This window comes from Strix aluco, chromosome 2, assembly GCF_031877795.1.
Source record: "Strix aluco isolate bStrAlu1 chromosome 2, bStrAlu1.hap1, whole genome shotgun sequence".
Taxonomy (NCBI): domain Eukaryota; kingdom Metazoa; phylum Chordata; class Aves; order Strigiformes; family Strigidae; genus Strix; species Strix aluco.
The window spans coordinates 73,645,039-73,671,389 of NC_133932.1; the positions used below are offsets into that span (position 1 = coordinate 73,645,039).

The 26,351-nt window shown below is 39.2% G+C and overlaps 1 protein-coding gene across 2 annotated transcripts in view; it reads right to left on the minus strand.

Moving 5' to 3' along the window:
• Nucleotides 1–26,351, minus strand: part of MYO16 (myosin XVI) — a 402,721-nt gene that overhangs the window by 365,387 nt on the left and 10,983 nt on the right. The window lies entirely within an intron of this gene.

Consider the following 26,351-nt stretch of genomic DNA (forward strand, 5'->3'; position numbering starts at 1 on the left):
GACACCAACCCAAAGGATATTGGCACATGTGAGCACTGGCAGTTATTGTAGGAGTCTACGTATCAAATGCACAGAAACAGTTTACCAGTTTGGAAAAAAAGACTAAAAAGGGAGAGGAACAAAATACTAAGAATTTAATAGGAGACCACTGACCCAAAACTGAAGAAGAAATATGAGAAAGAAAGCCACATGAAGATAGAAGATGTTAACTAAGGATAAACACAAAGTGACAGCTCACTCTTGAAATTCTAGAAGTCAATGAGCTGAAATCAAAGGCTAAGACGGTACTCCTTCTATGAAATATAAAACCCACTGAAAATACACAGACTGAATGTATACGAAACAATGACTTGTACATAAGTAAGGACTTTTAGCGAATGTGATGTTGCCTTATGACACAGAACAAAGTGTTCTGTGGCTACATATCCAGGGAAGTTACAACCCTTTGAAAATATTTCAGCTTATACAGCCATATTATTCAGAGGAATTAGTCCTTGATAATGCTCTGCTTGCACTGAACATGCTCCCACCCTTTATCATCCCTGGGCTGAGGTAAGCCATGGGTGCTGCAGAGGGAGCTGGCCTCTCCCTGCTGCTCCCAGTGCCTCTTTGCTGGCACACAGGATTGTGTGGAGAAAGGTGAGACCAACCTCAAACACAGAGAGTGGATAAGAAAAGAGACCGGGACAAGACTACATCAGTGCTGAGTAAAAGATAAAAGCAAGCAAATAGAAATTTACTCAAAATGCCACTTCCATCCTGTTGAATCTTGCAAAGTGTACAGATCAGGATCTTCTGGACTGTATATGTGGCTAGCTACTGGGGTAAAGACAACACTTTTTTTCCATGTATTCATTATGCTCATACCTGGGAGTTTTAGTGGATGGACTGGCAGGAAGATAAGTTACACAGTGCAGGGCATCACACACCCGAAAGCGGTCCAGCAAAGAAAATTTCCAGTGCCCTATGGTGTCTAGTCCCACTGCTTACCTAGAGTGGATGCTTGCATGCATTTCTCCTAACCTGCATCCTTTTGTTTCTGTGTGTGCTGTTACAGGTACCCCTCTGAGCACTGCGCTGCAATGGTGAGAGCTGCCAGCAAGGGGACACTAATGCGGCTGAGGAGGCATACAGCACTCATCACTTCAGACAGCACTTACGGTAATACAAGACTGGATACGCACTTCTTCCAAAATGAACCCTTGTCACCACCTGCTTCAGAGGGCAGGAAGAGGACATATCACTATTTTTTTCCACTCATGGATGGGGATAGAAAGCTATCTTGGCTTGCCCACTCAGGGCAGCTAATCTAAGTAATTTAATTTTACAGGAGATAAAAGCTGAAATAAAAAGCTGGAGGTGAAGCAATATGCATTGCTGAGAAAAGAAACCCACTTGATCTAGGGCATGCTTCTGGCCTCCTGAAGAGATACTTCTTCCTTCTCTGCCTCGAAGGCTTGTTTCTTAGCCATGTCTGTCTCACTGAGAACTTGGTCTTTAAAAACTGCTTCCAAGGATTTTGGAAGTGAACCACTGTCTGCAGTGGCACAGCAGTTGTGCACACACTGGTCTACTTACCAAGCACTGCTAATAAGCAGGCTTTCAAACAGACATCCCTTGGGATAGATGTTCCTTTGCTTTCAAAACCAGAACAAATCTTCTGCACATTCAGCACCATATGCACCAAAAGTGAGAAAGTCAAAGCAGGAGGTGGAAAACTGAGCCTCTTCTGAAAATGCCTTCCCTCAGAGATAACATTTCCACTATTTCAGTTGGATGCCTGATCTCATCCAGGCCAGCCTCGCCATCGGCATAGCTCGAGGAGAGCACACCAGTGGGCTGGGCCACACAGAGGCAGGAGCTTCAATGACGACAACTTGCCTCTGCAAAGTCCATGCTGGGTATTGGTACGCAGCCGGCCTCGTACAGTTCGTACAGCTAAAATGGTCAGTGACAAGTTAAGAAAGACCGTTCGTGCTTATATGGTGTACAACACAAACTAGCTCCTGGCCTATACTATTACTTTTTGCATCTGTTTAACCTTGATCTATTTAGGTTTGCTCAACTAATTTGGGGATTCTGTTCACATCTGAAAACAGCATAAATGAACAATCTCGAGATGCAGCTGCTCACCATCACATGAACCAAGTTTAGGAACATTAATTTAGTCAGAGCTTAACACTTGAAGGGAAATGCAGGAAAATGTGTAAGGACTTCAAGATGTTATTGTGTCACAGAAGAGCTCTATTCCTATCTTTAAAACTCTGAATCACAAAAGCTTCAGTGTTTAGCCAACACTTGCCCTGTGTTTGTCTTCACCTTATCGTTCCATCCCAATGTAAAAAGCATTGGTCAGTAATTTCTTTGCCAATAATTTGGCAAATGTTGTTCTCTAAAATCTAAGCCAAAAGGGTAAATGCAAACAAATACTGGTTTCTGTTCTGTAAATAAATTGAGCTATTCAGTTCTGCTTTGAACTAAAAAAAACAAAGCAGTAGCACAGTGGCTTTTATGAGACACAGTAGTACTTTAGACAAACTACATTCTTCATTTTATTGTCTGTATTGATAAGACCATTCTGGCATCTTAAAAAATAAAATAAAATTTAGCTTAATGCTGTTTAATTTAGCATTGTTCTCATACATATTTTTCTTCACAAACAAAATAAAAAGGGCTTGGACATAAAAATACACTCAGGGAGGAGATGGAGATGAAACAGAAAAGCACATGTAGGATGTGAGGGGTTTTTTTAAGCTATAAATAAACAGCAAGTTTAGATAAAATTAATAGCATACAAACTACAGGCACTGAACCTCACAGAAGCCCACTTCCTGCCCAAAACTAGCAGACAGCCTAAAAATGTTCTAAAAATAGATTTCTTTGTCTTACACAAATAAACATCAATTTCTAACATTTATAACTCACATGCAGAGGACTAGAAGGTTATTTTGTTGTAACAGGACCTTTCCCCACACTGGAACCTTTATCATTATTTGATCTTCCAACTGAACTGAGATGAATCAGTAAAACAGAAATCCTAATTAAAAACATGCCTGATGTGTATTTTATTTTCCCTAGGTAACAGAAATATACTGCTGATACCACATTTTAGTATAATTGTTCTTTTCATAGAATGTTTTAAAATAACTGGAAAAAAAGAAAGATTTTTTTCCCTAAGACATTTCAAATACTAGTCACATAAATCACAAAATAGGGCAATGAAGCATGATCGATATTTGTACAATCCATTTATAAGCACAGATATCTGTCTTTTGTTATATCAATGAGCTATCCAAAATGCATACTGTTTCTAGGACATTTTTGTGCATTATATCACTATACTGCACACTTAGAAATAAAGAACAAGTTTAAGCCTGATGTATTTGAAAACATGCTTTCAAATACAACTTCTACAATATTAGCTTCCAGCTGATAACAGAACTTATACTCAAGTTAATTTATCTTACCTAGATTTAATATGAGTACCGATTATTTTTATTTCTTTTTAAAAATTATGTACTTTTTTATATTTAGCTATATTCATTATGCATGGATACATTTCTTAAATGCCTTATATACATTGAAACACACACACACAGCATCAGATGAAAAATACGTTAAGAGTTTATGGTGGAAAAAAATACCTATAAGATTTCCACTTTTTAAAAAGTCACTATAATAAAATATTGCAAGTGTGAAAAGAAATAGATTTTCCTACCAGAAATTTTATCTTGACCAATTTGGCTCCCACATATTCCTGTGTTCCACTGAATCAATTTCACACTTACTCACCTCCCTGTCTCTGTGATGTGGTTTATTCATTGGTTTGATATTGCCATAGCAACTCTGCAACATGGTAACATGTAAGTCAAGCAATGCTGCTCACCTCCCAGTATATGGTGAATAGCTGCCTAGTACATATAGCATAGTATTTTAATGTATATTGATCTCTGCTTCCTACTATTAAGCTACTGGTTTAACATCACCATTTTTAACTCTGTATTTAACAATCTTTCATCATGACCTTCACATATTTAATTTGTAGTGGTCTTAGCGTAATTATAAAATTAGCTACTACCCCAAATTTAAAACCAGGATATATTTTGACGATAAATTCCAACTAATGCATTAGGACACTTTTGAAAAAACAGAAAAACAAATAGCACTACACCCACTCCAAAAATTCAGGGCTTCTCCAGTGATCTTGCATTTTTGCACCATGCAAGCAAACATATGCAAATCAAAGATCAGACTGTGGTAGCATGGGAGCACACACATGCTCAATTTAAGAAGCTTTCCCATCAGAGCATGTGGCCTGGAGGGAGTGGGGACCCTCTCCCCCCCACCATGCCTCCCCAGCAACACACCAGCAAACTGGCTGGTGGCTGGTAAGGGAGAGGGATGGTGCTTTGTCCCCAGAAGGGATGCAGCAGTGCTGAGCCCATCGGATGGCAGGGAGGGATGCTCCAGAAGCTTCTGCTTCCACAACCTCCCCTCAAACAGTGGGGGCTCGCAGTGTGCTCTGAATTACTAACTGGAAGCAGCATGTCTCCTCTATTTGTATAAAATGAAACCCAAACCAAAACAAGATGTGAGAACAAAAGTGGGATCTCTGCTGCAGCAAGCAATAGAGGCTTTAAAACTACAAAGTCTATCACATCAATACTATGCAAATCAGGACATCCCCAAACACAGATTTGGATCATAGCAAGGAGACTAGGCAATCATCCAGGGCAATAGTATGAGTGGGAGCTGAAACTGTCTCATTGAGTGAGTCTTTATCTTCACAAGTTGGCAACTGTTTCACAACTGTGCTTACTCACAGTGGAAACATCCGTATGTTTGAACTAGGTTGCACCACGGCTTGACCTAAATGGGTTTTAAGGAAAACAATTTATTTGCCCTCAGACACTCTTAGACAAGTCCCATAAAACACAAGAGGATCTGACCACATGTAACACAGAAAAGTAGAATGGAGACCAGCAATATCTTAGGACTAAACACATCTCTGAATGTCATAACGTACCAGGACACCTCCTTCTACCTACCTCATATCACCACTGTTTCAGATCACACGGTGCTTAAGCTCAAAGGTTAAATGCTGGGTTTTGCCTTAGGCTAAGTGTAAAACACATCTGTGGGACAGTATGAGATTCACAATCAAAATTCCAGTTACTGCCATGTTGCTATAACATACTAAGGTTTGTGATCTGAGATGTACCACAAAAATATCTCTGCATGGACTAGCAACCAAGGGCTTTAATTTCTTTCCCCAGCAGAGCTGAAACCAGCATCTTGGCCTGCGATTTCTTTAGATTATATCAAGGAAAATATATTGAGCAGAGAGGAGATAGAGAAAAGTATTTCAGAGTAAAAATTGTTTCAGTTTCTGACTATGCTCTCCAACAAGCGAACACAAAAGAGTTATAAAACTGCTATAAGGTGAATTCCATTGTGCTCCAGTGCAGCAACAGCAGCATTAATTGTGCAGAACAGGCAAAGGGGTTTCAATTACCCATTCCTATAACTTGTTTTTGATTTGTTCTCAACCAAAAAATGTTATCCCAAATTCCAGGGGAAATAAGTACTCTACACTCAGTAATGATCCTACAACAGTATTTTCCACTGAGAGCACCAAAAGGCCATATTGGGGGGGGGGGTGGGGGGTGGGGGGGGTGGAATAGGGTAGATGAGGACATGAGGGCAATGAATTCATATAATCTACACACACTACTAGAAAATCATGCCCTTTGACTATGGACAACTCTTACAGCAGTGCAAATAGCTAGGCAATGGTTCTCTTCTAGCAAAATTTGCAATGGCTCTACACTTCTAGGCAATTTGCAATATTAATTCTCTTAATATATTTAGTTTTCCCTTTGACAAATAAGGAGCTCTAAACAGGAGCTAAAAGAAAAATTACATTCTGCCTAATGTGAGAGGTTATTTCATCTGAGTACACACTCAATTTATAGTGACCTTTACTGGAACTATTGCAGTTAGTACACTGCAAAGGCATCTAAGCAAAATTAAACATTAGCAACTGGTCTGCCATCCCCTTCATCCTCTCAGTAAAGAATCTGAATCTTCAGACCTCAATGCAGTTGTCTGTTTTCATCTGAAGGACTTCAAGTAGGGGCCAACTGGGAGCTATCTGTGCATATACAGACTATGAACTCATGGCAAAAAATGGGGCATGAAAATGTGAAGATACTCAGGATCGTTCCCATAGGCATGTGTTCCATGGACACATTTTGGAAAACAAGGAATAGTACAGTAGTAGTAGAGTTTCCACAGGAATACTTAGCCTTTAAAATAATCCCAAAACTATGAATCTGCAATCAAAACAATATCCAACTGAACAATAGCCAAATCAAAACATCACTAGCAGCCCAACCTAAACCTACATGAAGGTTCAGAAATGACACTGAAATACCACCGTTACTTCCCTTTTGCTCCCCAGGTCTCAGCAACTGCACAAATTGAGCAGCTCAAACATAAGAATTACTTCACTCCTAAGTATTATGAAAGTTAAACAAGGAAAATGCAACTAAATGTGATACAGTAATTTCCTTACAGGTCTGAAACAGTCCTCCATTTCACCAATATGGAAATTGGGGCAAAAAGTTCTTGGTAAACATCAAAGTTGCAGTCACATGAACTAAGGTCCAACTTCAGTTTGCATAGAGTCCCACTAGCTTTGACGCTCTCTCTAGCTCTTTCATCTTTAGATTTGTAGCCTTCATATTATCTTTTGTGAACACTTTCTTCTCATTCCTTCTCTGCTACCGCCTTGATTTCTTATGCAGCTCTTAAAAAAAAACTGTAAGACTGTGTGCTGGGTTGACCCTGGCTGAAGGCCAGGTGCCCACCAAAGCTGTTCTATCACTCCCCTCCTCAAATGGACAAGGGACAGAAAATATAATGAAAGGCTCATGGGTTGAAATAAGGACAGGGAGAGACCACTCCAGTTACCATCACAGGCAAAACAGGCCCAACTCAGGGAAATTAATTTAATTTATTGTAAATCAAATCAGAGTAGGGTAATGAGAAAATAAACCTAAATCTTAAAACATGTTCCCCCACCCATCCCTTCCTCCTGAACTTAACTCCACTCCCGATTTCTCTACTTCCTCCCCCTGAGCAACGCAGGAGGTAGGGAATGGGAGTTGTGGTCAGTTCATCACACATCATCTGTGCTACTCCTTCCTCCTCACACTCTTCCCCTGCTCCAGAGTGGGGTCCTTCACATGGGAGACAGTCTTCCATAAACTTCTCCAATGTAGGTCCTTCCCACAGGCTGCAGTTATTCACAAACTGCTTCAGCGTGGGCCCTTTCCACAGGGTGCAGTGCTTCAGGAACAGACTGTTCCAGTGCGGGTCCCCCACGGGGTCACAAGTCCCACCAGCAAACTTGCTCCAGCGTGGGTTTCTCTCTCCACCGGGCCACAGGTACTGCCAGGAGCCTGCTCCAACACGGGCTTCCTAATGGGTCACAGCCTCCTTTGGGCACATCCACCTGCTCCAGCGTGGGGTCCTCCCCGGGCTGCAGGTGTATATCTGCTCCACCGTTAACCTCCATGGGCTGCAGGGCACAGCCTGCTTCACCAGGGGCTTCACCATGGGCTGCAGGGGAACCTCTGCTCCAGTGCCTGGAGCACCTCCTCCCCCTCCTTCTTCACTGACCTAGGTGTCTGCAGGGCTGTTGCTCTCACATTTTCTCACTCTTCTCTCCAGCTGCAATTGCTCTTCCGCAGGTTTTTTTCCCCCTTTCTTAAATATGTTATCACAGAGGCTCTACCGCCATCGCTGATGGGCTTGGCCTTGGCCAGCAGTGGGTCCATCTTGGAGCCGGCTTACGTTGGCTCCATCAGACACAGGGGAAGCTTCTGGCAGCTTCTCACAGAAGCCACCTCTGTAGCTGCCCTGCTATCAAAACCTTGCCATGCGAACCCAATGCAACTGCTAGAATAAAAGCAACATTTTAGTTATTATCAAACTGTAACACTTATTTCAAGTCACAGAGTCATCACACAGCCACTAAATTTCAGCAGCATAGCCTTGCTTTTGCTAAGAGCCAGCTATGTCACCTTTGGGGAACTATCATGGGCTCCTCTCCAGACCTGGCATTTCCCAGGGCCAGAAACCCAGAGATACAGTGGGTAGTTCACAGACCTTAGTGTCAAGGCCTACACAGTCACACTAGGATGGCTTGACAGCTTTGGGCTTCATGCAGTGCCAGGAATCATTTTTCTTTATCTCCATCCTCTGAGCAAGCCACATCTCAAAAAGCATTTTATATCCAGTCGTATCTGCCACACATGGGCTGCCAATTACACTGTTCTGAATTAAAACAAAAGGTCATACAATATGACTTTGGCTTCAATTTCAGTTATTTGTTAATTTAGACCAAATGAGAGGAATGACAGCTCTAATTTCATGTAAAGATTCAAATCCCTATATATATTTCCTTTAAAATGCACCCATGGGTACCTTTATATTCTCCCAGAAGAGGTGCAGCTCTGTACAAATGGAATTTTGACTTGCTGAGACTCTCCGGAGTTTAGTCTGTAAAAAGCAGCAAATATACCTTGAGACTTGTAAAATACCCTGGATGAAAAGCATTCATATTTTGAGTAGCATTTTTTTTTTTTAAATCTGCAGACAGTATTGCAACAACAGAAAATTAGCTTAATAAAATGGGTGATTCAAACAGACAAAACGGGTTTTCAGCAAATAAACTGATGCCAATATAAGCAATCATCAGGCCACATCAGGCAAGCTGTGCAAGCAGAAAATGAAGGGACTGAAAGTCAGTCCCTACCCAATAAAATGATTGGTGATATCTTTATTTGTATTTAGAGATCTTTATTAGAGTTGCTATTTTAGGCCTGACATGTATTGCTATGACATGATATTATTTTTGATTGATTGCACCCTTCTCTCTTTATCAAGATGAACCAACACAGATATACAATGGACTGTCATTAATTACAAACAGGTATTTATGATATCATCAAAGATTACCATCACTGCATAATGTGATGGGTTTTTAACATCTAAAAACTATTTTTTTTTTAATACAGTCTGTTAGGGCACACTTAAATCAGAGGGAAGAAAGACTTCATTAGAGAAGATGCATTCTGATTTCTGTTGCATCACAAGGACAAGCCTGACAGACTTCTAATGAGAACTTTTAAAAAGGCTCAATTCAGCAAAATGGTAACAGTTTTTGCAAGGGTTTTAAGCATATTTAGCTTCTTCAGATTAGGAAGCTCCTATGCCCATCACATTGTTAGTTTTAATGATTACATTATACACATTCAGCCAGTTAAATAATAAAAGAACAGCTTGTGTGGGACACAGTTAAAATACTTTTGTGTATACTTTCATTTGCATGAGCAGGTTAATAAATACAAATTTGAGTGCACAGTGCCCACTACCATATTTCAAATTACAATCATATTAGTTTTAGAAATTACTATGTAAAGTCATGCTCATCCTTCTTGCCAGATCAGGTCCTTCAAAACTTTGCTTTCATGTCTTGATTCCCTTACTTGTGTGCATGCTGACAGTAGAATAGTGCTATTAACAAAACAACTGAAGAATTATGTTTGACAATTCACAACGTTAAATAGGCCTTTAAAATCAAAGAGTACTTTTTCCTAAAATAAATTAACACTGTAAAATTTGTTTATATGCCACATTAATGTAAAATGAATCTCAGAAAATACACCTCCCCATATATTTGAACTTGACAGAAATCATTAGATGAGTTTGGTATCTAGTGCTGACTAAATATAGAAGAATTATCAGTTGCTGTTACAATTACGAAAACGTCTATAAAAACGGTGAGTTGTCACAACCAAGCCTAGTTTTCTTCAGGAGTCTTAACACAGATAACATAATAGAATCTCTGGTTTGTATTGTTACTTGTTCTTCCTACAGTTTTGTTCCTTCTATTTCTGTCAGTGGCTCTATTTAGTAGTGTCATTTATCAAATATGCATTTTTATTTGTGCTTTGATGTAGCAAAGTTGTTACCTTGATTCCAATACATTGATATGGACTCATCCAGCTTTCCTATGACAAAGTTAATATGATTTGATTCACCATGCTAAAGCTGCAGGATTTTGATTGCCTCTCATAACGTGCTGAGTATTCCCGGCATCTCTCTAACCCACCCAGGACTTAATATCTACAGATGAAATACACTGAAAATATTACTCAAACCAATTTGCAAAAATCACCACATCTGACACCCCCTCTGATTTCAAGTAACAAATCTGCTCTGAGCACTACTATAAAAAGAAGTTTACTTGTGGAGTACCTACCCAATATGGGAAAAGTAGAATTCAACTTTACTCCACAAACAAATTTAGCCCATAAAGAAGATTCTACTAATACATACTCATTGTTTGGAAACAGCTATACCAGCCCTGAAAATAGATATTCTTTGCAGTTGCTTTGGGGAGATGAGCAAATTGTTATTCATATTTCACCATAGACCTATTTAGCCCTTGTACTGGCAGACAGCTGAAAGACAGGACAACCAAAGCCAGGCAAAAAAACCATGAGGTGAGTAACGGGCACAGGCTAGGAAGCAATTGTTAAATATGAAGTAGCAGCTGAGCAATTGGAGGGACTGATAAGAGTCCCGAGCAATCAAATGATATCGGATTAATTCCTGACTCAAAAGTTATTATCCTCTCTGCAGAAGTGGAGCTACAGATCCATTAATAAAAAGAGAATTCTTTTCTAGCAGAGAAAAAAAGAAGAAAAGCAATAGGACACTCCTGTGTATGCACTGTTTTCATTACAGTTTAGTTTTGACAGTGGGTTTTTTTGACACTAGGGTCCAGCAGTAACTATGTGACTGCATTGCAACACGCATGACCACTGTTTACCTTAAATCCTGTGTAGTTCTTTATTTAATGTATGCAGTTTTTTGTTTTCTATACAGATGAAAGACCCCAACACTAGAATCAGGAAGACTTCCCAGGCCTGATTCCTTTCACTCATAGAGCTTTTAGCATCTCACTGATACCAGCCTTCCTTAACTGATACCTATAAATACCTAAAATTGATTAGGTAGATTGATTCAAGTCCTTCCTGAAGAGCAGCAAAAGAATCAGACTATTTTTACTGAAATGTCACGTGCTGCATAGAAACATTAAACAGTATATCAAATTCACAACACACTGAATTGTTTGCAACTTGTGCAGTCACTGAGATGTGGTTGTCAACTGGTATATCTCATTTCCATGGCATTAAGTAAGGAAGATGTTTTCCTCTATTGTCTTATCCCTATTTTCTATTTAAGTGAAGAGTTTTAATTTTTCCACTGTTTCCTTATCTTCTAACACTGAGAAGGGAATGCTGAGTAAGAAACAAAATTCATACTCCCACAATTGGACAACTCTAATTTAAAGCACAAACTTGGATTTAATTAAATTTTTTCATCCTTGTGTATTGTTTCATTTATTCAGAGGCCCTAGCCTGCTGTTAGCTCCAGCCAACTCTTCATATTCCAACCTTAAGATCAGAATAAACCTTTTTAAACAGTTTTTAAGGCTACAATCCATAACAAAAGCAGATCCTTAATACATAGTTATTTCCAGGAAAGGGAGTGGAGAAATATCTGTTTTGAAGTCAGTCTCCCAAATTTTTTGAATTGCTAGGCTTTACTAGAAGACAGAGAAAGCTCCACAAAAGTCTTGTGTTTCTATCTGTCTTCCTAACAACTCATCATCACTGAAAAGAAAAGCTTTCTGGGAAACCATGCACACAAGCTCTCCCAGGGAAAGTGCCCCTGAAATGCTGCTAAATCAGAGCACACAGTTGGTCATCACAAACTAAGTGATTTGAAGTTCTACAAAAAATAGCATTTTTTTGCCATTGGTAAACCACCGATTCTTGTGCTTTAAACACGCAGGGCTCCTCATAAGAGAAAGAAAATACAATGGAGCTATTGATACTCCCTTCTGCACCTCATCTACAGAAAAGAAATACTAGATCTTGATTCTTGATCTTGCCTTTATATGGTAATCAAAAGAGATCACATTTTTGCTGTATTTTTTGTTCTAATTAGGGACAGATTTGGTTTTCTCTGAAAGAAAAAAAAGTACCTCATTTCACATGAGCTGGCTTCAGCATCACCATAGTTTTTATCATACAATTTAGTGAAAAAAAATTTTCTCCTGGAATTTGGTGAGACAAAAAGTTCCCTGCAACTTTTGTCCCTTCAATAAACATGGATATTTCTATGCATACTAATTATTTTTCCTTTTTTTTCCCCCCTAAGTCTTAAAGGTATGCATAAGACTTTTGAGGTAGTAGGTTACATGCAGCTCATCATTATTTAAAACACATTAATAAAAATTTGAGTTTGGATTAATAAAGTACCCCTTTCTTTCAAGGAATCTTGTAACAGAGAGTGCTGAAGAATCAGCTTCTTTTAAGTTTTTAAAGACCAGGGTAGCCCAAGCATATGATTCTATTGTGGGTGAAACGAATTGAAGAAACAGTTCCATAAATGTCTTCTGGGTTTCCCTATGCATGGGTTTCTGTTACCCAGGCCCTACCTTCCTTAAGACAGTAACTTCACTGATTCAAAAAAGAAAGTGAAAAACCAAGAGCTTACAGACAGTGTCAACAGATGCCCTGGGATCCAGTCAAAGTTGAACTCAGATCTCTGAAGACTACAGCAGAGCAACTCCTGGTTTTACAGTCCAAATACTGGATCAACAGCATAATGACTATGTAGCACAAGTCACTAAGCTGTCATAACCTTACCCTGACAGGTCAAATTTGGTTTAGTTATGCAGCCTATAAGTTCACGCTAACTCAAGAGAGACTTGTCCATACTAGACTCTTATTCAACCTTCTGCTGCTGGTTCCCAAGCTTTTCTGCCAGTTCCTTCATTGTTAGTGCTCCTTATCTTCTCTGGTCATGCTTCCTGGCTTTCATTAACTTACCTGAAGTGAAGGCTTTGATCCCAGCATTTGCACCTTTTATTTAAGCACTATGCAGCCGAACCTTTCTCTTGCCAAAGCATCCAGTACCTGGAAAGACATCCTGGCCAGGCAAGAGCCTGGAAATCCTCAGGCCACACAAAAACCTCTGAAGTTTGCTCAGTCTGGCCCTACATACTATAGTGCAAGACTCAGGCAGGTGCTGCACAGCAGACTCTTGTTAACAATGTGTATAATGCTGTAGCATATCACAGCCACATGTTGATGCTTCATACTAAGGGACCTGAAGTAGCAATTCAAGATTACTAAAAAGGCTGAAAAGAGAAAGAAGAACATGATGGGCCTGTCTACTGGAAGCAGGATAAGCAAAGTGTTCTGCTAGGTACTTGACTTCAAGGTACAAGCGGTGGAAGAGCTGTGCGCACACACACCTCAATAGCAAGGACTGTTTGCTTCCTTTGGAGAACAAAGGTGTGCAGAAGAAATCCAGGCCACCAAAGGGAACCAAAGGCCCTCAAGAGAGAAATAACAGTGCTGCTTGTAGACCTTTGTATTTCCCAGATGCCAACTGAAAGGCTCCAGAATTGAGCTAGGAAACAAGTCACTACCAGTCCAGGTAGGATACTTGCTCTCTAAGCCTTCCTCATCTCTATTCACCTATCCTTTCTGGATGAATGAACCAAGTTCATGGCACTTTAATAACAAGGGTGTCTTGAACAACAGATGTTAATATAGAGAAAATCTTTGACTATGTGTAAACACATTATTCATAGTTATAAAAAAACAGCAGCACAGACAAGTACTGTTAGTAGATTTGGCATGGAAAACACAAATGTGTTTGTCAAGAAGCTATTGTAGAATTCATGCCAACGGGACAACAATACTGTGCTGCATAGTAGGTGGAGAAAAGGCCAATTCCAAAGTTACCTAGGATTATCACAATTTTTAATCTGCATGAAGGCAGACTTATTTAATTAAAAATACTTGCAAGAGCGGAACAAAACTGCTTTCAAGAAAAACGCAGACAGTTATGAGTTTTTTGATAATCATTTATCCCCTTAAATGTAAATTAACTACAATACGTGACCTTTTGGAATAAGACATGTCTGCAGACCATTCGTTAGTAGGTTATTAGGCTGATCAAACAGAAACACTGTGGGTATGGTTATGCATTTTCATTCATTACTCCTCAAACATCAGTTTATCCTGGTAGTGCTGAAATCAGTAGGAGCTTTAACACTGACTTTATAGAATTTCCTCAGGCTAAGAGCATATGAACTTAGACCTGGCATGAGGCTCTATATAACTCTGAAAGCACAGTAACACTTCCACTGAAAGATGTTTTCTAATTCCGTTAGATGAGAATGCAACGCTGCTCTGTTTCAGGCAACAAAAGTATCATTACAATGCATTAAGAAAGGATGCTGGCTGACAGCATGGTGTTTTAAGACCTGAGGATGATGGAAGAAAGAGTTATTGTTCTAAAATAACAGAATAAAATGAGATCAAGATTCTGCAAGAGATCAGTCAGATACAGAAGCTCAAGTGTAAACCTAGGAGAGTCATTAAGCAAAGAATAAATGAGCTGGTCATTTCTGAGGACAGGAGGGGGAAGGTTCCCATATGGTAAATATGGTAGCAGGTAGATTAGAGAAGCCTTATGTCAGGAGACATGAGCTTTCCCACTTTGCTGTCACCGCACCACATAAAAGGTGTTGTGAGGAACAATACTGAAAGGTGCTGAACATCATCACCACTTCCTAAAAAGATTACCTAGCACTAAGGGCAATTCATCATCCCATAGGATTCAGAGCCCTATGCAACAAAGTTTTATAATACAAATGCTACAGTTTACTGAAACAGGACTATATACTACATTTCTTGTGAGAGTTTGTCCTGCCTACTCCTGCCCAGATTTCTGGCTTTGTACACCTTTATGCACCACTGCAGTGACCAAAAAATATGCAAAAGTTCTTTTCATCCTTCTGCTTTTCAAAATTTCTTTACAGAAGACCTCCTTGAAACTCATTTCCCAATTTTTCTCCTCACCCAAAAACTTTTAAGGTAAGAGCAGCACTTTAAAAGTCCAGAAGGTAAATTCTGGACTGTTAAAACAAGCATCTTGGAATGGAAAACAAGACAAATGTAACCATAATATTAGTGGCACCTGCTTTAGTACTAATACATGCAAGTTCAGTTATGTGAACATACTCTGGAAACAATAAAAAGGATTATATATTCAAACAATAACTAAGAAAATTCTTGGTAATCCAAGAGAGCACAAATTTAAAAATACAAACAGCACACGATTCCATAGTCAAATACTGTCTACCATAAGAGATTGGAAAAGCAAAAAAAATTCCCAAATTAATATAATTCTTCATATTCTAAGATGCAGCATTCACAGGACTGGTAGGAAATTAATTTACTCAAAAAACAGCATACACCTGCAGTAACTCTTTACTCCGAATACAAGGAGATGCTTAACCAAGCAGCAGAAGAGACTCCTCTCCAGAACTGCTGCTGCTGAACCGATGTGCTGACTTTGCAGTGGCTTCCCAAAACTTGTAGGTTCAGATTCTCCAAGTTTATTCTCCACACTGTACCTGGTGCATGACCCCAGCCAAGGTAAAACTCACATTTCTGGCACAGGGTCACAGCCAAGGCAAGGCAGGGCAGGGCAAGACAGCTGTATGGGCTTGGCTTCCCTATGTGAGGGAGGCTTGGGGGTGAGAGTAAGAGGCAAGAGAGGGATGGAACTGCTTATCCTGGGGGACAGTTTTACCTAGGGATGGAGACTGCCACAGATGCACACACAGTCTGACACCAAGCTGATGGCAACTGCTGTCGATGCTAAGCCCATTGCTCGTGACACCTGAACAACTTGACACAGGAACCTCCTACACGACAAATGCTAACACTGAGTCAGAGTGTCAGTTTGAAAGCTAATCCACAACATTATCTATGACATTTCTGCACTAGCCCTGGTGCTAACCTTACAACCTTCTTGCTGCTGCTAAGTTAACAAATGTTAACAAGAAGTTAACATCTTTTGTAGCCTTTTCACGCCAGCTTGATGGCATATCTATTATCCAGCAAGACAACTAAGTCTGCTTTTTTTTTTCCTACACTATAAGCAAAAACGTTCAGGTTAGCTATCAGAAGATCACTAGCACAAGTAGGTGAAGCCTTCATTGTAGAAAGACTTTAAAAACACATTAATGTCTGATTAAAGCTTCACCCAGCACAAACCCTTTCAGCTGGATCTGCATCTCGGGTAGCCCCTAACCATGCTGACAGGGAGCAAGGCAAGGATCAAAGTTCGGTCCCTGAGCTTCCCTCAGCGGTCTCTTAGTGGCCCCATTGGTTTCCCTTGGTCCATTTTTCCAAAGCAGCACATGCAGCCACATCCATCCACACTTGTAGTTTTGTTCAGTGAGCTTCTGCTCCTACAAGTCCTGCTTTTGAGGTTCACAGCCTCTGCATAATTAGACAAACATTGGCTGAGAAAAAATAGGAAGAGATTATTTTTTCCTTGGAGCAGGGCGATAAACTATACAAGTTCTCCAGGTTTTCCATCCTTATTTCTCTATTATTCTGTATTTGAGAGACTGGGAAAAGAAAGTTAAAACTCAGCTCCAGTCACTGGTAATCAGTCCTGGAAGGAAGAAGCAACCAGTCAGCCAACAAAGCCTCGCCTTTCACCATACACATCCTTGCCGTCACCAGCAGATATGTCAAATGAGGAGCTTGTGGCCTTCCTCCTAAGACCATGAGCACACAGTCTACTGTCTAGACACAAGCAAAGCTACACAGCTACAACTGCACTCTCTTGAGGAAAGGTAGGTCTAACCTAAGAAATAGATTGATATTTAGAGATGGGGTTAGCGATGGTCAGTTAAGACATACTTAACTCGTGCAAAATGACTTTTAAAACCATTAGTCAAATCATTTTCCAGCACGAAGAGATGCTATGCTTTGATTGAAGCCTAATACACACACATTACATTACTGTATGTGGCATCTTGCTCTGGAACAGCTTTATTTTGGATTGAAACTGCTTCTGAGCACTTCACAGCCATAAGAATATACGCTGCTGCAGCTGCACCCATTTCTATTTGTCTGACAGTTGGCCAGGAGGCACAGAGAAGGCAGCATGTTGTGCTTTAAAGATTTCTTACCCCTTACCAGCCTAGGCACCATAAAATATTTACAGATTATTCTGGGTGGCATTTCATTGCAAATTCCATATGTTTAGCTGAGCTATTCAAAGCTCAGAATGACAATAAAGAGAAGATTAAATTTGAATGCACCACGTAGTAAGTATTTTCCCCTTTAGCTGCTATAGCCCGTTATCTTCTAAAATAAACAATGCACAACCTGCTTGCTCCATCAGCCGAGTTCTGCAGTATTAGACACCTCTGTGAAGCATAAGGATGTACGTGGCTCAAACATCTTCTCCAGGGTACAGAGTCATCTCCATTCACGGATATTTGCACACACACTTCCCTGTGCACAAAGAGAATAGAGCCTGAAGGGTGTGAGTTCTTTAATACGGTGTATAATTGAAAAGGAAGAGAAGTAAGCCAGCTACAGATCCTTTCCCCAAGCAAGCTGTATGGTTTTGCTTTCAGCTATAAGCATAACCATATGATGACGCAGCACATAAAGTAAAAAAGAGAATTCCTAGTAATTTCCAAGGGAACCAAATACGAGTATCTCACCTCCAGAATAATTTAACATGTACTGAAGGGAAACAGCCACTATTACGGAAAATCCCTTTAAATAATTTGTGCTCATATGCCATCACAAATTAACAGGGGACTGAAGTAAGATATGTAACTTCAGGGCAAGCAGTAATTCATCTCTGCTGCACTATCACACATTTGTTCTTGCATATGTGGCTCAGCAAGGTGGGATAGCAATGCTGTATTTAAGGTTAGCTTTGTAGGGACAGACAGTGCAGACTGAGACGCAGGAGAACAGAAGAAGAAAGTGCTGGCTAACTGAATGGGTTTAAAGTCTCTCTTGCCTGCCTTGCAGAAGAAAACGTGTCTGTCATATTAGGCTACTACTGTGTGTCACCAATCTAGTGGAAAGGATGATCTTTTAGAGGCTACTACAATATTTAGGATCCTAAAGCAGCTCATTGGATCAGCTACCTAGTGATAAAGTAGTTTGCATAATCTCAGCTACATCCAGCAATGAACTGGTCAAATGTCAGAGCTTTTAGTCTGCTTTGACTAAAGCTGGCCAGGCACCAGCCCTGTACAAGAGTTCCAGCACAAACAGGGCTTCATAGACTCCTCCAAACATACCTCTCTATTCTTTTCTCTGTGTCACTTGACTGGAAATTTTGCAGTCTATGCAAGTTTAAAGTGGGTTTTTTTGCCTAGGCTTTAAACATTAAATTGATCTCTCGTGACCTATTTTATATCACTTCATGCATCCTTCTTTTGTCCACTACATTCACAGCTCATAAAGTCTACCGATGTTTACTTTAAACATAGAAGAACTGCAAGTTTTTCTTCTCATTTCCCTTCCCACTTTCTGCCTGTTTAGAGCTGAAAGAGAGCACTTTTTGCATTATATCATGACCAGGCCCATTAACGTTAGGGAACCCTCCCCATTAAAAAGGCAATATATTGATATGTGAACACTCCACTCCCAAAAGCTTTTTTTGAATACTTCATTAACATTTTTCACTACTGAACAATTATATCCTCCCAAAGTGGGCCTTTATTGTCCCGTTTCCTCAGTATACCACTAATGACACAACAAAAGGAGAGGAGGCGATTGCAGATAAATCAGTCAAACTTCCCATCAGGTTTCCTTTCTGCGCTCCTGCCATCTGTGCTGGCTGCTGCAGTACTACATATGTTTCAAGACAATACCGCACGGGTCACACACCAGGCTCCAGCCACTTGCATCTGCTGTTGCGATTGTCACAGTTCAGTACTTCTGCTGTCTGCCTTCACGTGTACGTCTGCGGGGACAGCTTCCAGTCACCTAAACTGGGAGCACACAGCTGAGCTCCCAGCACTACAGATGCCTTTCTCCTCAGGAAAACTGATGACCCACTCCCTGGTTCATACTGTGTAATTTATGAATCGCAGATTTCAAGACTTGAGAGGCAACATGTCGTATTTTGAATGGCCTGTTTACTCCCAAGAAATTCCCTGACACAAGATTATCAGATTAATCTGCCTCTTTGGCAAAGAACAATATTTTTTAAGAAATAAATAAGCAGGAAGCTTAAATCTTAAAGTTAGGAATACGTGAACATTTCTTTCTATTAAACTAACACCTGCAAAAGACAGAACGAAATATTGATCTATGTTTCTGAATTAGCTTTCTGAGGTTTGCAACCACCTTTTCATAGCAGTGAACATAGCACAGCAAAAACATTGATCATCACTCACTTTGCAAGCTGAACTGCATGGATTGTTAATGGTTGACTTGTTAATTAAATACGGTAGCAGAATCCCAGATTAGTCCCATCTTTATAACACCATTAATAAACCTGTTTTTCAATTTAGGAAACATCATCCCTGCATATAGTAGCCATTGTAATATTCCTGCCTAAGTACAATACTTCATTCATTACCTTGACAGGCCGCATCACTTAGGCCATCCACAGGAATATATTTCATCAGCTCGCAAATGCTATCTCTGTTTCCATGTAGAAGCCCCACATGCATGACGTCTCCTTTAAATCTCACATCATCATTTTCATAAACCAGTGGGCACAAAAAAAGAAAACCACAAACAAGAGAATTGCAATAGGTTTTCTAATTTATTATTTGGCACCACACAAAATGACCATTTAGCTGAATAATTCTCTTCCTGTTTTCCAATTTTTTTCAGTTTCTAGCAGTGCATGCAAAATGGAAAAGACACTCTTCTACAAATGTTCAATAAGGAACCCAAACAAGTCCAGTACAGCTCTGTCCTTAATCTTTTTATATTGCATATTACAGTATGAACATGAGCATGTACAACATGCTGTGGGTAACTTATTTTTGACTTACCGTGTGACGCATCAGTAACATGGATACAGTCTAGCCCTATCTTCCCTCAAGTATGGTATCCAAGGTCAACACTTATTCTTTCAAAAGAGAGACAGCAAGTGCCCCTGGGAAAAAATACTTGAGAAACTCTCAGAAAATTGGTAGCTAAAAAGGGATTCTTTTTTGAAAGTTGACGTAAAACATCTGGTGCAAACAAATTGACTAATACTCATATATTATATGTACATGTATATATATATACACACACATAGAGACATTCTTCAAAATTTAGAAATATTAATTTAGGTACTGCAAGACTGAACATACAATGATTAAATGACTACCACTTTGAAATGCTGAGGTAGTTCAACCCTGCCTTCATTAGGCAGATAAAGTCATCACTGTGGAAGTGTAAGACTGTCTTTTTGGCTAGTACTTAATCAGGCTTCAAGTATGTATTGCTAATAGCTGTGAATAATAAATTAATTCAAAGACTGGAGCATACATGCATATAGAAGACTGATGAATGGCTGTTAAGAGGTCTGTTCCAGAGACAGCAAATCTCTTACACACTTCTACAAAGTGTATTTATTCATTCTCACAAATCCTTAATGATAACTTCACTATTTTCTATTTTAAGTACACAGGAAAGGAATTTTAGGAAATAGTGACTTATGAAACAAAGCGGAGACTAGGTGAAGAATAGACATGGTTCTTCTTTTGTATTCTGTTTTTAAGGAGGTGCAACTGTTCTGTTTTCAGTGAAGTTTTTTCTAATGCACATTTCTCACATAAACAAGACAGTTATTTTACAGGAAACCCTTGGTATTTTAAGAGATCTACTTTGCCTCCATTTCTGAGGACAAAATTTCTCACCCACAAAAGGAGTATTCTGTCTTTGAGGACTTCTGGTATGACAGTTGTGGTGGTGATTAGATATCTTACCTATGAATCCAACTTCTACTGCGTCTAAGAGTATTCTGCCACCTCTTCCCCAAACCTATCTATATAAGTTAAGGTGTCTATCCTCTTTTACCCCCAAAACACATCACAAAAAAAAGAGACCGGTCTCTAAGCATTAATCAATAATTTCTCCATTCAATGCTCTAAATGTGAATTATGTAAAATATGGTGAGTTACTTGGGAGGCAGAAGGAATGAACCCATCTTAATTCAGCATGCCTAAGATACAGCTTTTTTTGCTTATAAATGGATCTTTATGCTTCTGATAATACTTCTAATTTTGGACTAGATGATCTTCAAGGTCTTTTCCAACCTAGATGATTCTGTGATTCTGTAATGGATCTTTATACTTTTAAACCAAACACAAGCTTTGAAAATCTATAGCAAGAAAATATTTACTCAGATTCAGTGCACTCCTACAAGATTTCTGATTACAGAGTATTACTTTCATTACTAATAAATATTACTGTTTATTACATAAATAGCATTACAGTAAATGCACTTTTGAGAACATGCCTTTGCTTCTATAAATTGGTACAACAGCACTGATTTACACTGGAGCTAAACGAAATTACACCAGGAACACTGTAATTCACTCTAGATTTGCAGAGCTAATACTAATAGTATTTACCTTGCATCCAAACTGAGAATTAATAGCCTGATCCCATCACTGGCATGCAAAGAAAATTGTAAAAGTAAATCTGTAGAGTTTACTGTATTGGCCACAAAATCTGGCCAAAATGGAGAGAGGTGTCACTGGGAGTCAAAGCTATAACTTTGTGAAAGCCAGTTGCATCTGTGGTGTTTGCAAGTCTTCACATAAATTTTTGTGGACTCTGCTCAGTTTAGTAGACATGCCGCACTACAAGGGAATGTTTTGCATGGAGGAAAGACAGGGAGAGAGGGCAATCTGGTGATTAAAATGTTAATATCTGCATTCTATAATATTAATACCTACATGAAAAGGGATAGATTACCCCTCAAATGAAGAGGTTTTGCCACAGGATTTAATTCTGCAGTTCATCCTATTTTTAATGGATTTTGCTTGCTACTTTTTATCATACAGTAGGTTATGAAACAGTTCATATAGTCCTTTTGCAAAAATTAAAAGCATTTATTTTGTTATAGTGGTTGCAATTAAAAAGGCAGTATTTCCACATTGCTACAAAATAAGGTATTAAATGATAAAATTCTGTGTGCTTAGAGAAGAACCAAGATTTTGCAGATATTTTATTTGATGAGTGGTGTTTCTTTTAAATTACTTTGAATAATTTTCTTTGTTAAGGAGATACTGAATAAATTATACTAGTTAATGTGTTTTTTAGATGGACTCAGCTAATATCAGATATTCACAGAAAACATAATAGACTAAATCAAGATCAGTATGATGTCCCTCAAAGGGTGAATAATTAAGTCTTAGCTGCAATATGTACAAAACCACAGAAATGCAGAAAAATGTCCTCTGACCACACAGCTGAGGTTCCCATTTATTCTGAAACCATTACAGATAATGCCTCAAAACTCAGACTACATCAAGCAAAATGTATCTTTTTTCCAGAACAATGTTTCAATGCTGCACATCAATTTCTCACACAATTTATATATGTAGTGACACATTCCTTCAAGGGAAAAAGATGTATTAAACACATATGTCCATGAAAATGCAAGAATATTTCAGTTGTACTATTTTTGGTGCTTGAGACTACAGCTCCTACTTTGCCTACAGAGGTTATAATTTGGAAGCAATATTCAGGTTTATCTTAATTGCAAAAACAGCCTTTAATCAGTTTGTGTTGCCAATTGATGTATTTTTCTCCCCAAGCACTACAACAGTTATTTTTGTCACATGAACACATACCCAATGCATTTAGATTTACTGTACTCTACATTCTTAAAATAATTTTATTCCTTTGAATTAAGCATGTCATTTATAGCCACAAATAAGTACAATTCATTCTTTAAAAGATATGTCCAAGAGTTGAATGATTGCGTACTAGCATGAGTTCAGTACTTTCAATATTAAATCAGTGAAAATGAGAAAAAGAAAAAACCTGTATTCACTTCAGTTTATTATTTTCGTAAATATTGTAGATCACGAAACATAAAATTGAATAGAGGCTCCTAATCTGACAGTTCAGTTGTAGATTACAGGATTTTATATTTATGATTTGGTAGTCCATACGCAAATTATTGTATAGATTATTGTTGAAGGTTGACATCGGCCAGCTGCCAGCCACCCACCCAGCCACTCTGTCACCCTCCTCCTCAACAGGTCAGGGGGAGAAAATAAGATAGAAAAGGTCATGGATCCCAACAAGGACTGGGAGATCACTTACCAGTTACTGACATGGGCAAAACAGGCTTGGCTTAAGGAAAATTAATTTAATTCCTCATCAGTTAGAGTAGAATGGTGAGAAACAAAAACAAAAACTAAAACTCCTCCCCCATGCCTTCTTCCCAGGCTCCATTTCACTCCTTCATTATGACTCTTCTGCCTCCTTCCCCCGCCCTTGCAGGGAGATGGGGAATGGGAGGTTGTGGTCAGTCCATAGCTGTTCCTCTGTGTCTCTCCTTCCTCCTCATGTTTTTCCCCTGCTCCCTGGATCCTTCACAAACTGCTCCAACATGGGTCCTTCTCACAGGCTACAGCCCTTCAGGATAAACCTTCTCCTGCATGGGCCCTCAACTGGCTGCAAGTCCTTCAGGCCGTATCCACCTGCTCCAATGTGGGGTCCTCCACAGCTGCAGTGTTGGTATCTGCTCTGGCAGGGTTCTCCATGGGCTGCAGGAAAATACTGGCTCCACCATCATCCCTCCCACCAGCAGCAGGGAAATCTCTGCTCTGGTGCTGCGCACCTCCTCCCTCTTCTTCTCTGACCTGGATGTTCACAGGGTTGTTTCTCACACTTTTTTTTCCTCACTCTGCTGTGTGGCATATTGCTCTTTCTTAAATACGTTTTCATAGAGGTGCCACGGACTTGGCTGAGGGGCTCAGCCATGGGTGCAGTGGGTCCACAGGAGCCAGCTGAAACTGCCTGTGTTCAGCACAATACAGCCCCTGGTCTCTTCCCATAGAGGCCAGCCCTGCAGCCCCACCACTACCAACACCTAGATACCTAGGCCCAATACAATTATTTACTGACAAATATGTTGTTTACATATATCATACCAGAGCACTCAATTCCTCAGTCCCCCAAAGTAAGAACTTAATGTGAAACAGCTACCATTTCCTAGGAAAAACAAGTTCCCAGTGTAACTGAGGACAGCTTTTCCCTGAGGCAGCACACTTCCAAACACTTCAAACAGGACAAAGAGCTTCACAAGCTTTGATGTTGGCAGGGTCCATTCTAAGAAAACTTAATTCTACATCACGTTTAAACCAGATGGTATTCTTACAGATAATCTGTAGACTGGAATAATGACTGTGAAGAAACATTTTTATTTATTTAGAGAACAAAATGTATACAAAGTATAAAAATAGATTAACATATTCATTGAGGAACTCTAAATTTAATACATAAATTCATTAGGGAAGCAATAAACATACTGTATAAATTAATTACTTTGTGGTTATCCTCATTAAATGCTACTTAATGAGTTAATAAGCTTGAAAAGCAATGACAAATTGCTAAAGTGCATGCACAGGATTTTTTTTTTTTTAATATTAAAAGTAGCATATCTAACTGAATGTTGCAGTTCTGGATACAAGCTAGTAACATTTATGCAAGGTGGTCACTTTACGTTCTAGCCTGCATTAATAAGTACTCTTTCCTACATGTTTTGAATTTCCCACAGAAGTGCAAACTAAGAAGTTCGACTGTAGATGCTACTCTTGCCAAGGTTTAAGAACCACCTGCTCCTTAAAACCAAGAAGAAAGCTTCTTAGTTGTGTTACAGGATGACTTCCAGCTTTTGGGGAAATATTAATCAGAAACATACATACACACATATATATGTATACACACAGATACACACATAAGAAATACATTGCTACATCTGAGAATTATACTCAGGCTTTTGCAGCCTCTCTCAGTGTTTGAGGATGATAAACACACAATCACATTGCCACAGTTACAAATTGGGAAGAGGCTGGGCAGTACTAGGGGAACCCTATCCAGCACCAATAAATACTTGAACCCTTGTGATGGGGTATGAGCGCTCCAGCATTGACTGAGCTCTGTTATTAGCATGCTATGGAAGATTGAAATGGTGGCCCCATTTGTCACATCATGGGTATAGACTCCTTATGCTCTCATTTTCTAGAGCACAAAGGCTCAAAGTGCTGTTGGTCTATGTTGTAATTTAAACAAAACAAAAAAAGCCACATACACACATTTTTCACTTGCTCTCTTCCCATGCCATAATGTATAATTGAAAGAAGATGGCAAACTGCATCCCAGAGTACATTAGATGTACTGATATTATAAATATCTTTATTTTAAAGTGAAATATAGCCTGAACACATCTTTGACTCTGATGCAGCATTGGTGCATTAACTAAGCATGGTTCAGTGAATGTATCAATAAACAGTCCTCTCGCCTTCCCAGGATATATACAAGTCACAGTGAAGCTACTAGTGCTACCTTGATAAAATATTTAAACCAATCTTTGACTATTACATGCTCAAACAATTCCTTAGATAACCTCAGGATATTAATCCAATTTTTCACCCTTTAAATTGATTTTGTTAACTCCTTAAAATTTACTTACAGCAACAGAATGTAATTCCCTGTTGTAGGGACAATAAACAGATAAAGACAGTAGTATTTTGAACAAAGACTGTCAGTCCTTCTAAGGGGTTCTTATTCCTTGGATTACATTCCTTTTTCCCTGAGAATACCTAGTCCAAGGAAATCAGTGTGCTTAATTCCCGATTCTTTAAGAATCGTAAGAAATATGTAGCAAATTTCAATGTCCATGATTACACACAAAAAAATTAAAAATAATTCAAAGCAGTTTCCAGCATCTTCCAGCATGACCAGTCCAAACAGGTAAGATCTCAGCATCAGTTGTCAGCATGAGAACCCTTTAGAAACAAATTCCAGAAGAAATCAGCCAGTAAAGCAGCATCAGAGAATGCTACAGTATTAATCTTGCATCTCATAAACTGCTCTGAACTGCTATGACAGGAGCATTAACTCCACAAATGCAAAAAAAAAAAAAAAAAAAAGTACACTTCACAAGACAGCATGTGCTGATAGAGAACAGCTACCAGAAATTCTTTCCTTGGAAGTAAATAACCCTCTAGCCTGCTGTTTAAGTAAACCTTGAACTCTCTTAAAACCTAGTCCCTCTGTAAACAGAACCATGTCCATCAATCACACTAAGTCTTTAGACATTTTCAATTGATTTTGGCCACTTAAGACTAATTCACAAAGGATTCAAAAGCCAGAGCACAGTTAAAT